This window comes from Buteo buteo, chromosome 15 (assembly GCF_964188355.1).
Source record: "Buteo buteo chromosome 15, bButBut1.hap1.1, whole genome shotgun sequence".
Classification (NCBI taxonomy): Eukaryota; Metazoa; Chordata; class Aves; order Accipitriformes; family Accipitridae; genus Buteo; species Buteo buteo.
The window spans coordinates 32668275-32684502 of NC_134185.1; the positions used below are offsets into that span (position 1 = coordinate 32668275).

General features: G+C 50.2%; 1 long non-coding RNA gene across 3 annotated transcripts; it reads right to left on the reverse strand.

Annotated features, from left to right (window-relative positions):
- Window positions 1-4112: 4112 nt before the first annotated feature.
- LOC142039660 (uncharacterized) lies at window positions 4113-13186 on the reverse strand. Of its 3 annotated transcripts, none has more exons than XR_012653001.1 (3): window positions 12993-13186; window positions 12114-12255; window positions 4113-5876 (listed from the first exon to the last, which is right to left on the reverse strand). It is a non-coding gene; the product is annotated as an uncharacterized LOC142039660 (long non-coding RNA). The 3 variants fall into 3 exon arrangements; XR_012652999.1 differs by lacking the exon at window positions 4113-5876 and adding an exon at window positions 6966-7128 and having other exon boundaries at window positions 12114-12232; XR_012653000.1 differs by lacking the exon at window positions 4113-5876 and adding an exon at window positions 6966-7128.
- Between the last annotated feature and the right edge of the window lie 3042 nt (window positions 13187-16228).

The window sequence follows — 16228 nt, forward strand, 5'->3', positions numbered from 1 at the left end:
CAGGAGGGGTTTTAAAGTTAGACTGGGAGGACAGGGCTGTCCAGGAGCAGTCCTGTTTGGGCAGATGAAGGGAGCGGGTTGCTCTTGAGCCTGAGACCAGCGTGTGCCGGCCAGGGCAGTTCCAGCCTGTGTCTGTGGTGGTGTGTAGTTTGTGTAGTCTGTCTTGTGTGCTTAGACCTTCCTCGGGTCTCAATGCCATGATCAGTCTTTGCGCTGGAGGAGCGTGGCATGCACTTCGGGCACCGTCCCTAGGGTCTCGAATGCCCTTACTCATCGGCACTGTGCCAGTTGGGTGCTTCTTTTCTTGCACTCGGAGCTCTAAAGCGTGGATTGGTGTTGGAAGGTTCCTGCTGGTTCTCTTTTGCGGCGCTTTTCCGGGCTGCTTTGGCAGCTCTGCTCTCTAGCTGTGTCTTGTCTTGGACTGGGAGTTCTTCCCTGCACCTTGATGTTCCTAGGTCTTGATGACAGGCTTCTGACGCATCCATCATCTTGGTTTTGACAGTACCATCTTGTAACGGGCTGTTACTTTTGCCTCTTCTTCTTTGGGGCTGTTGTAGAGCCTCCTTGCTTCATGGTTTTGGGTGCTGTAGGTCAATTTGCCAGTTGGCACCTCCTGTCTGGGGGTCATTCTTCTTGTTGAGAGTTTTCTCTCTCTTTGAATCACCTTGTTGGTAGTGTTCTGTGTTGTGTTGGTCTGTGCACAGGTGCATTTGGCTTGGAGCTGCTCTGCCTGGGGCTGTAGAGTCAGGGGTAGGTGGAACAGCGATAAGAGTCTACGGGTGAAATGTTGATATGTGTAGATTGCTAGCATTGAGGGTTAAAAGATTTTTGAGTCATTGCATGCCAGTAGGGGAGTGGATTGCAAGTGGATTGTGAGGTAGAATATAGTAAGGCAGTAACTGGGCGTGGGTGTTTATGTGGACACTTTGTGGTAAGCTTCTCGAAATGGTTAAGGCATTGAGGTTTTTGTTTTTGGAATCGGTGGGAAGCAGGTGTTTGGAGCTGTGGAGGATTTCTTTTTATGCTGGGGGTGAAGTGTGTATTCAAGAGTTTTGTGTGTTGGTTTGGCAGGTGATCACAGGCCACGAGGCAACTGAAGGAACCTTGCATTTAGGCGATGTGGCTGCTACGGAGGTTGGACTGTGACAAGTGCCACTATGAAAGCTAAGTATCTGGTTGAAAATATGTGCAGGGTGCAGATGGTGTGTGTTGAAGCGTTGCTGTAATGGAAGGGTAGTTTGTGGGGAGCTTGGAAGGAGGTTCGGCTGGGGGTTTTGCAGGCAGGGTGATTTTTGAGGCCCCGGGTGCTGCGAGTAAGGGGCAAGGGCCCCTTGACCCCCTTTGGTGGCAGGATGGGTTAGTTGAGAGTGAGGGCTCATGTGCGTGTGATCTGAATGAGTGGTGTGTTATGAATGTGTCTAACCTTGTAGGGTTATGTGGTTTAGCTTTTTAGTGGTCTCTTGCAGGGTGGAAGTAGAGACGTTTGTTAGGCAATTAGGAAAAAAAAAATACAATTAGAATAAAAAATCCCCAGCCATGGGATTTTTTTTTTCCCCCAGCTGCGGTTTTTTTTTTTTTCCCCCAGTTGTGGCCACTCTGTGAGGCGATGTTCATGGCCAATGTTCAGACCGGGGTTAGGCTTGGGCCAGGGTTTTGGCAGGCAGGGCGTTTTTTGAGGGCCCTGGTGCGGCAGGCACAGGGCAATGGCCCCTTGAGGGTGGCAGGCTGTTGGATGAGTTGAGAGTGAGGGCCGGTGTGCATGCGATGTCAATGTGTAGTGTGTTGTGAATGTGTGTAACCTTGTAGGGTTATGCGTTTTGACTTTTTAATGGTTTTTTTCCTTTCAGGTTGTACAGGTGAGATGGTTTCCAGGGAATTAGAATTGAAAAAAAAAAATACAATTAGAATAAAAAAAAACTCTAGCTGAAGGATTTTTTTTTTCCCCAGCCAGGGTTGTGGGTTTTGTTGTTCCCCCTGTCCCCGTCCCCCCCCCCCCGTCCCCCCCCCCGTCCCCGCTGCGCTGTGAGGTGATGTTCATCGCCAATGTTCAGATGGGGGTCAGGCTCGGGCCGGGGTTTTGGCAGGCAGGGGGATTTTTTTCTAGGCGCCTGGGAACGGTGCTCCCCTGGAACATGGTCACTGCCAATTAGTGCAGGGAATTATGTTAGTCAGCGGATGGTCTTTGGAAGATAGTTGAGGATTTTGCGGGTGAAGGGTGGGGGGAGTTGGACTAGAGGGCTAGTATGGAGTAGGCCAGGGTTGTGAAGTGTGTGAGTGTAACTGTATTTTTCCTTGGTGTGTTTGTAAAATATTTGGGTGCTCTTTGTAGTTTGTGATGTAATGATATTTTTTGATTTCTGTTTTTGTGCCTAGGTGTGGAAGTCGACAGTCTGTGAAAAGGAGTGGAGCTAACTCCTTTTCTATTTGAGAACAGGGCTTGTGGAGGTAATGTCACCTCGGGCAGTAAAACTTCTGGATGTGCAACAATGGAGATAATGGCAGTGAGGAATGTGGAAAAGACTGATACGTTGGAACATGGTTTGTGAACTCAGAACATGGTCTGTAAACTTTGTATTTAAATACCATGTGAAACAATAATAAAAAGGAGTAGGATATGGCACTGTCCCTGTGTGTAATTAAGAAAAAAAATAAAACATTTACTTTTATGGTGGAAGTCATTTTATATTGCAATTTTTGAATTTGCTGTTGTGCAACTGTATTGTAAAACTGTATTGTAAAAATGTAAAGTTGCTATTGTGAAACTGTATTGTAAAACTTGAACACTGGTATAGCGAAACTTTGCAGTTGCTTTTGTGAAATCGTGTGGTGAAACTTGAACGTTGCTATCCTAAAACTGTACTGTGACAGTTGGACGTTGCCACTGTGACAGTTGGACGTTGCCACTGTGACAGTTGGACGTTGCCACTGTGACAGTTGGACGTTGCCACTGTGACAGTTGGACGTTGCCACTGTGACAGTTGGACGTTGCCACTGTGACACTTAAATTTAAAACAAAAGAGCAGTAGCAGATGGATCAGGCTCTGGGAGGAAAGAGTTATAAAATGAAGGTAAAAATTTACTCCCACGGCAGAAGCCATTTCCTACTGTAACTTTGCAGTACTGCTGCACTTAACCTTAGATTTTGCAGTACTATAGCGCTTAAGCGCAGCAGTACTGCACAATCTGAACTTAACTGAAAATTAGCACTACTGCTGCGCTTAAATGTAATTTTAAGTTTAAAAGCAAACATTAAAAAAAAAAAAAAGCAGTAGAAATTGGTAAACTCCCTGGGAGCAGAAAGTTAAAAAAAAAAAAAAAAAAAACAAAACAGGAAACACTTGCTCCTGGGCAGGAAGCCCATTTCTACTGCTGCACCAAACTTACATATTCTTAATATTTTTTTTTTATAGATTATCTCCACTTTCCCCACCTACCTACCACTTAATGAGGTAAGTCCACCCCCAAGCACCCACCCCTGGTGTTAGTGGGCTCCCCCAGCACCTGCCCTGGGATTAGCAGGCCCTGCCCCAAGCACCAGCCCCCTAATTAGCAGCCCCACCCCCAGTAGGTAATCCTTCCCCAACCCCCACCCCCTAATTAGGAGCCCTGCCCCCACTACCTACTCCCTCCCTGAGCCCCACCCCCTACTTTGCACACCTCTACACACCCCCCAATGCAATAATTAAAGTAAGCTAGAACTCTCCCCATAGTAATCAATTAGGGTAATAGCTGCCACGTGCCCCACTCCTCCAGTTTTAGTTAGCTCAAGGTAGGGTTAGGGTACCATTGGGACCCAGAACCCCACCCTAACCCTACTGAGGGGGTACCCCCACATTACACCCCCTAGTGCTCTATGGTTAGGGGACCTCTTAGACATAGAACCCCACCCTAACCCCAGTGGGGGACCCCCACTTAGGGCCCCCAATCTGTAGGGTTGTGGTTAGGGCTCTGCAGGGCTATGGTTAGGGGGGGTTAGGGGTCCCTGCGTTTGCAGGCACCCTAGACCCCAGGGACCCCTAACCCCAGACTGCCCTAACCCTACCTTGGGGCTCCCTGGCCACAACCCTAAACACCCATAATCCTAGCTTTGCGGAACCCCAGGCTGCACTACCCCATGTCCCCTGGAACCCTAGTCACTGGAAACCCTACTGTAGAGGAACCCTAATTAGGGTTACACCAAGTGGGCGGGGCCTCACTGGAGAGCAGTATGAGAGGTGGGACAGAGCCCTGTGGTGGCTGGATGTGGGTTAGGGATTAGGAGTTAGGGGCTAGGGTTAGTCTTAGGGCCATTAGTGGTTAGGGTCAGAGTAGCGGGTTAGGGGTTATGGGGTCAAAGGTCACAGGGTCAAGGTCAAATATCATGGGGTCAAAGGTCATGGGGTTAAGTCAAAGGTCACTGGGCTCAGGTACCAAAGGTCAGAGGGCCAAAGGTAATGCTGCCAAGGGCTAAACTTCATGGAGGTCAGGGGTCCATGCTCACAGGTCAGGGGTCAAAGGGTTAGGATTAAGTTGTCAGTTTATGGTTAGGGGTTAGGGTTTAGGATTAGGATTACGGTGTCAGGTTAGGGTGTTGGGTTGTGTTGTGAGGTTAGGGTGTCGGGTTAGAGTTAGGGTGTTGTGTTAGGGTTAGGCTTAGGGGTTAGGGTGTTGGGTTAGGTGTTAGGGTGTCGGGTTAGGATTTAGGGTTAGAAGTTAGGGTTAATGTTAGCATATCACGTTACGTGTTAGGATGTCGGCTTAGGGTTAGAGCCATTAGGGTGTCAGGTTATGGTGTCGGTTTAGGGGTTAGGTTGTCGGGTTAGGGTCTTGGTTTACGGTATCGGGTTAGGGTGTCGGGTTAGGGTGTCAGGTTAGGGTTAGGAGTTAGGGTAAGAGTTAAGGTTAGGGTTAGGACTTAGGGTTTGTATTAGGTTAGTTCTAAGGGCTAAGGTTAGGCTTAGGGTTAAGGTTGGGTTAGGATTAGGGTTAGGGTATGACTTAGGACTGGGGTTAGGCTTAGGGTTAGGGTTACAGTTAGGGGTTAGGGCTAGGGTTAGGGTAAGAGTTAGGGTTAGGAGTTAGGGTTAGGGTTTGTATTAGGTTAGTTTTAAGGGCTAAGGTTAGGATTAGGGTTAGGGTACGACTTGGGGTTAGGGTTACGGTTAGGGTTAGTGCTAGGGTTAGGGTAAGAGTTAGGGTTAGGAGTTAGGGTTAGGGTTTGTATTAGGTTAGTTTTAAGGGCTAAGGTTAGGCTTAGGGTTAAGGTTGGGTTAGGGTTAGGATTAGGGTTAGTCTTAGGAGTTAGGGTTAGGGTGTTAGGGGTTAGGGTGTCGGGTTAGGGGTTAGGGCCCTGTCTTCCCTATTCCGCATTCTGGTCCCTCCCTGCCCCTCCCCGCCTCTCCCCTGGTCCCCTCTCTTTCCCACACCACTGCCTTTTTTGTTTGTTTGTTTGTTTGTTTTTCTTTCTTCCCTTGTACCCCTGATACTGAAAAGCCAGTCGAAGAAACTCCCTAAGACTCGTTTTGGAGTTTTAGAAAGCAGGCATTCTTCATTGCAGCGCTGGCTGCACGGGGGATAGTTCCACCTAGCGTGCATGCCACAGCTTTAGCACAAACAGGTTATACAGAATAACTAATTGCATGTTAATCAGATTAGTATACATATACATAAAAACGACGGCAACCGATTATCATAGTACTGCCTACGTCCGATCACGTGCAATGAAGGATCCATTTGAGACGAAGGGCTGCTTTTGCAACCACCGACCCATCTGAAGTTCTTGCTGGCTGTCCTCGAAGTCTTTATTCTTGTCCTTGTTCTTTGATCTTGAAGCTTAACGCAGGTTCAATCACACGTGGTCAGTTTCAGCATTGTTCTCATCCAGCGTACAGGAACATCTAGTCATAAGAGCAAAGAACTGCAAAACTTAGGAGTACCTACCTCTGCTAGTCGATTGCTTGGCTATACTTTTGTCTATTGTTTCAATCGTAGTGTTAGTGTAAGATTTCTAATAATTATTTACCAAGTCTCACTTTTGCAGTCACCTAGCAGCAAACCAGTTTCCACAGCTGGTACAAAATATTAAAACCATCCCAATATTTAGACGTGCCATACAGAATGTATGGAAATAGGCTATCAGAGGTGTCCGAGGGGCAGAGGGAGCGCCGGGGGGCGCCCCGAGCCCCAGAGCAGACTCGCTGGCAGGACTCGATAGGCACGCGACTGACTGAATAAACGCTGGCCGCCCGTCCCCTTTGCCCTCCGGGCTGCGTTTGCGCTCCCTTTGCACGAGTGGAGGGGCCGTGAGGGAGCCCAGGGGAGGAGGAGGTGAGGCGCTGGGGGGGTCGGGCCGTGTCCCCCCTGTTCCTGCTGGGCTCCAGCTGTTGCAAATATTCCGGTAAAGAAATCAAAATTTAATCACATAGAAGAGTTAGGTTTGATTAAGAAGTAAAATTGTGAAGCATAACGTATAGGATCGTTAAGTCTGAAACGTAGCCATAGAAACTTTAGGAGGAGCTGTGTTACGCGTGACTCTAGGAACCTTAATATTGTTAAAGTTTGAAAGAGCTAACCCTAGAAACCTCACCAGGAAGTTACTGGTTCTCCTACCTTCTGTTTCAGGAAACTAAGGAAACCGTCGGGGACGCCAGTTTGCTGCTTGGAAACCCCCTTACCCTTCCCATCTCCATTTGAGGATCGAAGATGCCAGTCAGCAGAGCTAAGTGTAACTGACCAATGATTGTTTTTAAATAAGAATATTGATAAGGTTATATAATCAAAGGACCGATCATTATAAAGGTTAAATTTAAGAACGAGCATAGTATGCATTTTTACGGAAGGAGCTTAGGTAACAATGACCTGACAGGAAAAGTCTGTAAAAACTGATGGATTTTGATACTAAGCGGGACACGCCTTTGGAGGAGCGATCCCCCGTGTCCCCAGCGCTGCGATAAACAAAGTGCCCGCTGCTTAACTTCAGGTTGGTGTTAAGGAGTTTTATTCCGGATTTCGGGAACGGTTTTGGCGACCCAGATGGGACCTTGCGAGTGAGACTGGACGAGATCGAGTGTCGATCGAACTCCGGCCGGCACCGAGGTATTCTCGGGGAGAACCGTCACCCTCGACTCGCAAAGCTCCTCGCAGCGTTCCCTGGAAAAAAAGGTAAGGCGCCGCTGCTTTGGAATTTGTTTGGAAAGCCTGCCCGTGAGGCGCGGCGAAAGCTTCGCAGGGTTGGGGCTTGGAGGGTACCCGTCTGCAGTGGAAGCCTAGGCGTCTGCCCGTAAGTCATAAGCGAAAGCTATTGCTGGGTTGGACTTTGTGTATTATTTGGGACAACTGTCATTTGCATTTGTTTGGTATTTGGTATTTGAATGTATAGAAGTATAAAGGCATCAGCAAAATTGTTTAAGAATAAGAGTGCAGGAAATGGAACCGCTGATGAAAAGTTACCAAAACCATCACCGTTGGGACGTTTATTGGCACATTGGGGTGAATTGCAGGAAAAATGGTAAACAAACAGAACTTTGAGTTACAATACTATATTGCAATTACTGTTGTTTTGTAGGAGAGAGAGAGTAAATGGAATAAAGTGCCATAGGTAGATTTGTTCTTTTTAAGTGAACGTATCTGACGGGGACCGGAGGGGAGTCTCCCAGCAGAACCTCTGGTTACAGCTAAACCGGGAGAACAGAAAATGGAATTTGAATTGACACTAGAGTCACCTTTTCAGTTTTAAATACCTTAGAGGGAGAGTTAAGTTTTGAAGAAATTGGTGGTGTCGGTGCAACAAGTGAACGAGAAACTAGACCCTTCTTTAAATCTTTAACAATGAAATTAGGAAAGCAATGGGTCACTCAGCAGTTTTTGTATGTGCCAGATTCTCCTAAAACCCTGTTAAGGAGAGATCTATTTGAGAACTTAGAGGCAGAAGTTAAATTAAAAAATGGAGAGATTAAAACTTCAATTCCAGAAACTAAACGTATCGAAGCAGTGGCTTTGTTGTTAACAGGATGGTTACCGAAAGCAGAAGATTATACCAGTCAAAGTCTAATGCTGTAATTCCAATCGTCTGGACTGGGAAGTTCCTGGTAAATCCAAAAAGCAGAACCTGTGAGAGTTGATTTAAAGCCAGGATGGAATCCGGTAAGAATTAAACAATACCCCCTAAGACCGGAAAGTCGGAAAGGGTTAGCAATGGTAATACAAACATTTTTAAGATACAAATTGTTAATAGAATGCGAATCCAGATATAACACCCCGATCTTGCCTGTTAAAAGGCTAATGAAAAAGATGGTAGATTAGTTCAAGACCTCCTCAGAGCAATAAATCAAATAGTACAAGATATTCATCCGGTAGTAGCAAATCCTCATACTTTGTTAGCAACCCTAACGGAGAAACAAGAATGGTTCACAGTGTTAGACCGAAAAGATGCCTTTTTCCGTATTCCCTTGGATCCCAGTAGTCAAGAGGTTTTTGCTTTGGAATGGGAAAATCCTGAGACTGGGAGAAAAACACAATATACGCGGACAGTCTTGCCTCAAGGCTTTAAGAATAGTCTTACCATTTTTGGAAATCAATTGGCACGAGAATTAGAGATTTGGAAGAAAGAAAATAATCAAGAAATCTTGCTGAAATATATGGATGATCTGTTAATTGTAGCTGAGACGGAAGAACAATGCACAAAGCTAACTATTAACTTTTTGAACTTTTGGGGAATCGGTGGATATCGAGCGTCAAAAGAAAAAAACCCAAATAACCCAGAAAGAAGAAACTTATTTAAATGAGTTTTAAAATCCTAAAAGGACAGAGACAATTGGGAACTGAGAGAAAAGAGGCAATTTGTCGTCTCCCCGAACCTAAGACGAAAAAAATTAATGACGAGCGTTGCCGGGAATGGTCGAGTGGTGTCACCTGTAGATTATAAATTGTGGCTTGCTGGCCCGACCTTTATAGGAGCAGCTCAAAACCTCAAACGATGGATTGGACCGATGCCGAGAAAGCTACTTTCCAAGAACTGAAACAGGCTGTAAGAGGGGTGCCAGCCCTAGGCCTGCCAGATCTCACAAAGAAGACACTTGAACTTTTTGCTCGTGAAAGAAGAGGTATAGCTCTGGGTATCCTGGCCCAATACGTAGGGCCAAGTGGGCGAGCTGTGGCCTACTTCTCGAAGCGATTAGGTAATGTGAGTCTGGGATGCTCTGGTCGTCCGAGAGCCGTCGCTGCAACTGTGCTACTGATCCAGGAAGCTCGTAAGTTCACCTGAGGACAAAGGATTAGAGGACAAAGGATTACTGTACGTTTCCCATATGATAACTGTTGTGCTAAAACAGAGAGGGGGGCATTGGGTATCCCCTAGCAGGATGCTGAAATACCAAGTGGTGTGGCTGGAACAAGATGATGTTTACCTAAACGCTACTACCACCGTTAACCCTGTTGCGTTTTCAACAACCGATCAAGTTAAAGGAGGAGAACTGGAACGTGACTGCTTGCAGACAATCGAAAGAGTTTACTCCAGCTGACTGGATCTCTGAGATGTGCCGCTAGAAGAAACAGATTGGGAACTGTATGCCGACGGAAGCGGTTCCATCTGTGAAGGAAAACGTTTATCAAGATAGACAATAACTACTGAGGAGGTAATTGTGTTGCCAACTTTGCCTTCGACGATATCTGCCCAAAAGGCTGAATTGATAGCTCTCATTCGAGCTCTGGAACTAAGTCAAGGAAAGCGAGTCAACACTTTTAGACAGACTCAAAGTATGCTTTTGGAGTAGTACGTGCGCATGGAGCGATACGGAGAGAAAGAGGACCGTTACCCGCGCAAGGAACCACCATTCAGCACGCAGAACAAATACTGAAATTGTTAGAAACCATTCAAAAACCAACAGCAGTCACGATAATGCACTGTAAAGCACATCAGTTAGGTAAGACCGGTCCGAACGCAGGTAACCGACTGGCCGATAAAGCTGCTAAAGAGGCTGCGGAAAAAGGCATCCTAGCACTAGTTCCAGAGAAAAGTATAAAATTGCCTAAAGAAACTCCAAATTATAACGAAAAAGATGAAGAATTAATTATTAGATTGCAGGCTAACAAAATGAAACAGGATAGGCTGTAACACCGACAGGTCAAATAATAGTCCCACCCACAATAATAAGAGAAATTGCCCGAGCTGAACATCACAAAGTATATCGGGGAACAGAAAGTGAAATACGACAAAGATTGTTTAAACAATTAGAAGCGGATGTGAAACTTATATATAAAAATGTCCCCGAATCAGTAATAAGATCATCTTTGGGATTATGAAATAAGGAAATTTTTTAGGAGAATATTAGCAAATTGACTTTATAGAATTGCCTTGAAAAGAAGGATCTATCCTAGTTTTAGTTGATATCTTTACTGGGTGGCCCGAGGCTTTCCCTTGTCGCACCGAGAAAGCAAGGGAAGTAGTCAAAGTCTTGCTCAAAGAGATAATACCAAAATGTGGGGTGCCTGTAAGAATGTCATCTGACAATGGCCCTCATTTTATAGCAAAGATTAGGAGACAAGCTGAGCAAAGTATTATCTATAGATTGAGACTATCACACCCCATACAGACCACAACCGGGGGGGGGGGGGGGGGCGCGGGGAGAGGGAGGGGGAGGGAGAGAGAGAGAGAGAGAATGAACTATACCCTTAAGCAACAGTCGAGTAAAATTTGTCAGGAAACCTCACTCCTCACGTGGGTTAAAGCATTACCCATGGCTCTATTAAGAACCAGAGTATAGCCAGAAGAGAAAGAAAATTTAAGTCATTATGAAATGTTTTATGAAAGACCATATCAAGAGTCCTATGTTCTGAGTATCTTGAGTGCCTTTGGAGATAGGTTTTTAAAAGGTGTTACGATTTCTTTAAGCAATTCTTTTCAAGAACTTTGTCAGTATGTCTCCACAGCTGGACCCTTAGAATTGGACGTAGCAGCGCATCCCTTCCGACCAGGAGATTGAATGTATGTAAAATCACTGAGAAGTGGAAAGGACCGTATCGAGTCATTTTAACAACCCTTATAGCGGTAAAGGTCTGGGAGAAGAACCTTGGCTTCATTATTCAAGAATAAAGAAAGCACCAACAAGAAATTGGAAGTCTAAAGAAACTGGCCCTTTAAAACTGAAAATCTATAAGTAAGTTTCACATTATCTGTTTGGGAAAACAGCTGTGTAAAGTTTATACTATTGGGGTTGCTATTAGGAATATTGTCGAGGGCAATAATCTTTTTGTGTGTTTAGAGGGTGTATGTATTTTTTTTCGAGGGGTTCCAAACATGAGATAAACAAAATGAAACAATTATTGTTTGAGCTGTGTTAATCTTGATATTAACCGTTTTTGTAATTTGGTTTAAAAAACCAAAAATCTAGTTTTGTAACTGATTCAAAGTTTTGTAAAGACACAAAATTGAACCTCAGTAACAGCCTGCCTTCCGATTCCAAAGTCAGATGAAAATCTAGTTCCGTGGAGAATACTGACATTGAATTTAACCAAAACTTGAGAAAAGATGCAGAACAATGAGAATCATTTTAGCAAATTAAATGGGATGGATTTAAAAGGCAATTATTTTTTTTAAATTTGAAAGAAGGAATTAGAGCGTTGTGAATTATAACATTACCAAACCATCCACCTCATGGACAAAAGAATTAATTTACTCGCCCTTCGGGAGAAACTTGTACAGGCAGCCCTTGGGGCTGTCAGTTGCCAAAACCGTAGCGACAAGTGCAGGAAGGAACTTGGGATCATATTTAAAATATAAAACGATGTTTAGAATTTCCTGGAGTTCCAGGATCCTTGTCAGAGCCACCCAGAGTCGGGACCGTCTATGGAAATTTAGACTGGTTTAGACAACCAGAGAAAAATCACACATCCTAAACAGAGCTGAATGAAGGTTTATACTTGCAGCTCCTCTGACCCCAAACTCCAACGACTTTCTCTAGTAGCTAAAGCTCTCAGATGGGGATGTGTTTGTAGAAAGTATAATAATATTTTACATGATCTTTGGTCGCCTCTTAATAACGGAAAACATTTAGCTTGGAGTTGACTGTATTAAAGGACAGGTGAAAAGTTCAGGGTTAACTGTTTGGGTGACTAGTGATGATATATGATCCACTCACCTTTTCATGAAGGAGAAAGGCAAATCGTGGACTTCAGCCTTAATAACTCTCTCCTCTCTCTGGAAGAAATCTCCCTTGTGGCCTCGCTGGTGGACCCGGGTAAATGGAAAAGATGATACCTGGCAATCGCCAAGTCTTAGAACTAAAATAAGATGGGTATTCAAATCTGTATTTTGACCCCAGTTAACACCCCTTCCAAATGAGATGACTCTTGCCACCTTTCATTCAATCGAGGAAGTGCCTGCTGCTTAACTTCCCATGGGTGTTGAGAAGTTTTGTTCCGGGTTTCGGTCCCCCAGCTGCGGGCCGGGGCTGGAGGAGCCGCAGGTGCGGGCAGTGAGGCTGCTGGGGCCGTCCCCTCCCTGGAAAGGGGGGGCTGCCGGGGGAGGGGCCGGGGCGGGGCCGGTGGGAGCCGAGGCAGGAGCGGAGCGGAGCGGTGGCCGGGCTGCGGCTGCCCCTCGGGAGAAGGTGAGCGGGGCCGGGCGCCCCTCGGACGGCGAACGTCGGAGGCGGGGGTGGCCCGGGGGAGGTGGGGGCCGCCGGTGCAGAGGCCGGGGGGGAGCCCTGGGGGCTCACAGGGGGCTGGGACCACGTGCGCGCGGGGGGGGGGGGGGTGGGCTCACAGGGCGGCTGGGAGCAAGTGCGCGCGGGGGGGAGGGCTCACAGGGGGGCTGGGAGCAAGTGCGCGCGAGGGGGGGGGGGGCGCAGGGCGGCTGGGACCACGTGCGCGCGGGGGGGGGGGGTGCGCTCACAGGGCGGCTGGGAGCAAGTGCGCGCGGGGGGGGGGCTCACAGGGGGGCTGGGAGCAAGTGCGCGCGAGGGGGGGGGGGGGGCGCAGGGCGGCTGGGACCACGTGCGCGCGCGGGGGGGGGTGCTCACCGGGCCCCGTGGCGGGGCTGCGCAGCCGGCCGGCGGGTTCCGGGGAAAGCCCCGAGGAGGACGGCGGGGTCTGTGTGGGACGCACGGAGCGGCGGCGGCGGCCGCTGCCCGGAGCCGGAGCCGGGCGGGGGGGTGCCGCGCCGCGCCGTGCCGGAGCCGGGCGGCGAAAGCGCGCCGGAGCTGCCCGGAGCGGCGCTGGGGGCTCGGCGGGAACTGCGGCTGCGCCGGCGTGGGGGTGGGCGGAAACGGAAGCGGCTTCCCCTCGGGGTCAGGCAGCAGGGCGGGCTGCCTCCCGGGGCATGCCGGGAGCTGTAGTTTTCGCGGACTCGGCGGCCGGGCGGCAGCGTGGCTTTCGGGCGCGGCGTAGTCCTTGCTGCCGCCGCGGCCCCCGGAGTCCGACCAGGTCAGACGCAGGAGCGTTGCCGGTTTCGTGTGGTTTTCCGCGGGCTTCCCGCTGCACCCGCTCCCCGACCAGCCGTGCGGACGCGCGACCCGGGCGCATGTGCCGTCCTGCGCGTGGGGCAGCCCGGCGTTCGCTCGTCGGCTCCGGCCCCTCCGGCGCATGCGCGGTGTCCGGGTGCAGCGTGGTGGCGCGCAGGGCGCGGGTCTGGGCGGCAGCGGGCGAGCGCCGGGACCGCGGGTGAGGCGAGCGATCCCCTCCGGCGGGGGCAGGGGCAGGGGCAGGGGCGGGGGCGGGGGGGTGCCTCCTGCCCGCTGGCCGCCGGGCGCTGGCGGGACGGGAAGCTGCAAAGCGGCCGCCGCGGCAGGCTCCCGGTCCGCCGGAGGCGAGCCGGGCCAGGGCAGCGCCAGGCAGTTCCCCGAGAGCCGATAGAAGGGAAGAGGGGACGGAGGCGGGCACCCCCCAGGCGCGGCCAGCGGGCGCCTCCCCGAGTCGCCGGAGCTCCCCCGGCGCCTTCCCCCGGCCCCGCTCGGCCCGTGCGGCTGCCCCCAGCTCCAGCCCCTCCCCTGAAGCCTGTGCTGTAGCCGCAGGCAGCCCCCGAGCCCTGTCGTGAGGGCAGCAAGCTGGCCCTCCCATGTTCTCGAGTCTCCCTGAACGTGGGTGCCGTTAGCAGCGGCGCGGGGAACGAGCGGCGTCTGCGGAAGCCCCTGCGGAAGGAGGGGCTCTGGCCAGGGTCGAGCTACAGTAATAACGGTCACTGCTGCCTCTTTCCCTCTCCCAGAGGCCACGCTGTGAGTGCGGTTGTCTGTTCGTCCCCGGGGATGCCGTTGACTGCAGCAGCCTCAGGCTCGCGTGGGCTGTCTCTGCCTGGCCTCCCTCTCCTCGTGGCGCGGGAGCACAGAGGGACAGGCGGAGCGCTTGCTGGCTGTGGACGGGAGCTGCTGAAGCTGGAGAGGCCACAGAAAAGTAAAGAAGAAGAAACGGAAGGCCATCTGGCTGGCAGCTGCCTCCCGCTGCAGGCAAGAGAGAGCCTGCCTCTCTGGGTGTGGGAGGATCCCTCCTCGTAGTCCGCAGCAGGTCAGGCTGCCAGGGTCTGTATGCATGACCAGCAGCGCGGTACGGCCACGTAGTGAGCGAGCGAGCGAGGCTATGTGTCTAGGAGGCCTCATCTCGTAAGAGCCGCGAGACGCTCGCGTGTTCCGTTATGTGGAGGAGAGCCAAGCGACTGGAGTTACAGAAGAGGAAGGGAGGAGAGAAGGAGAAAGAAGCGTCTGCACTGGCAAGGTCTCCTGGCAGCTCCAAGAGCGAGAGCTGTGGTGAGTCCTGGGCCTCCGGGGCCCTGTCGCTCCTCTTGTGCCTCCCGGTCCCTCCCTCCCTCCCCCTCTCCTGACCCCCTCGCTTTCTCTTGCTGCTGTGACTTTTTTGTTTGTTTGTTTCTTTTTTATTATTTTTATTTTGCTTCCCTGTACCTCTCCTCTTCTGTCTATTCTCTTGTCCTGCTCCCTCTTCCCCCCACCCTTTCCTTCGCCTGCCCCCCTTTCTTTTTCTCTCTGCGTTCTTGTCCTGCTCCCTCTCCCTCTCCCCGCCCCCCCCCCCGCCCCGTCTTTGTCCTGCAGCCAGTCGCTGTTTTTTCCTTTTCCATCTCCTTGTCCTGATCTGCATCCGCCTCTTTCCCCGCCTCCCAATTTCTCTGGCCTGTTCCCCTAGTGTTCTTTTCCTCTCCGTACCTGTACGTGTCGCTCTGTGTCCCTGCCTTCCTATCTCTCTTCTTCCTACTTTCTGTTTCTGTCTCTATCCCTTTGTCTTGCTCGCCGTTGCTGTTTATTTTTGTCATTCTGGATCTCGCTGTCCCCGTCCTCCTTCCTGTTCATCTCTTACTCTCTGTGACCCTTTGTGCTGCTTCCTGCCCCTTTTTTAATTCACCCTCCCTCTCTCTGCAGGGCTCCTGATACCTCTCTTTCTAAATTTCCCAACCCCCTGTGCTTCTCACGCGCACGCTCTCTCTCTCTCGTTGTCATTGTTCTTGTCTGTCGCGCTGTCTTGCTTCCTGTCCCGTCGTTTCTCGCTGTATCCCTTTGTCCCGCTCCCTGCTCGTATTCGTATTCCTCTCTGTCCTGAGGACCGTCCCAGTTTTTGATCTCCGTCCTGCCGCTGTCCTGATTTTTCCTTCTCTGCCATGTTCCCTGTCCCTCTTTCTGTCTCTTTTTCTCTGTCCCTGCTGCTTATTTCTCCACCTCTGTCCAGACCCCTGTCCCTTCCCCCCCCCCGCCCTGTTTGCTGTCCCTCTGCCTTGCTTTCTTTCGCTACCTTTTCTGTCTGTCTTTCTCTGCCCCGTTCCCTCTCCCGCCCTTTCTAACTGTGTCCCCCTGTCCAGCTAGCTGTCGCTTCTTTCTTTTTTCTGTTCCTCAGTATTTTTTTCTTTTTCCGTATCTCTCTCCCACTGCCCATCGCAGTTGGTTTTTTCCCCTCCGATGCTGGCCTGCTCTTTGTCCCTTTTGTCTGTCTCCTCTCTGTCCTTCTGTCATGCTCCCTGTGTCTATTGAATCCCTTCATCTCTGTCCTGCAGCCCGTTGCTATTTTTTTTTTCCTCTTCCGTCCCTTTGTCCTGCTCCCCATCCTTGTCTCTCTTTCCCTTGGTTCTGCCTCCCGTCCTTTTTTCCTTTCTTGCTCCATCTCTCTGTCCTGCTCCCTATCCCTCCCGCGCTCTCTCTGTTTCTGTGTCCTTCTCCTTGCCTTTCCCCACGGTCTCTGTCTTGTTCCCTCTTTGGTTTTCTTGTTTTCCGGGTGGCTTGGCCCGGCTACCCGCGGGGGTGCTTCGGCTGGGGGGTTTGGGGTG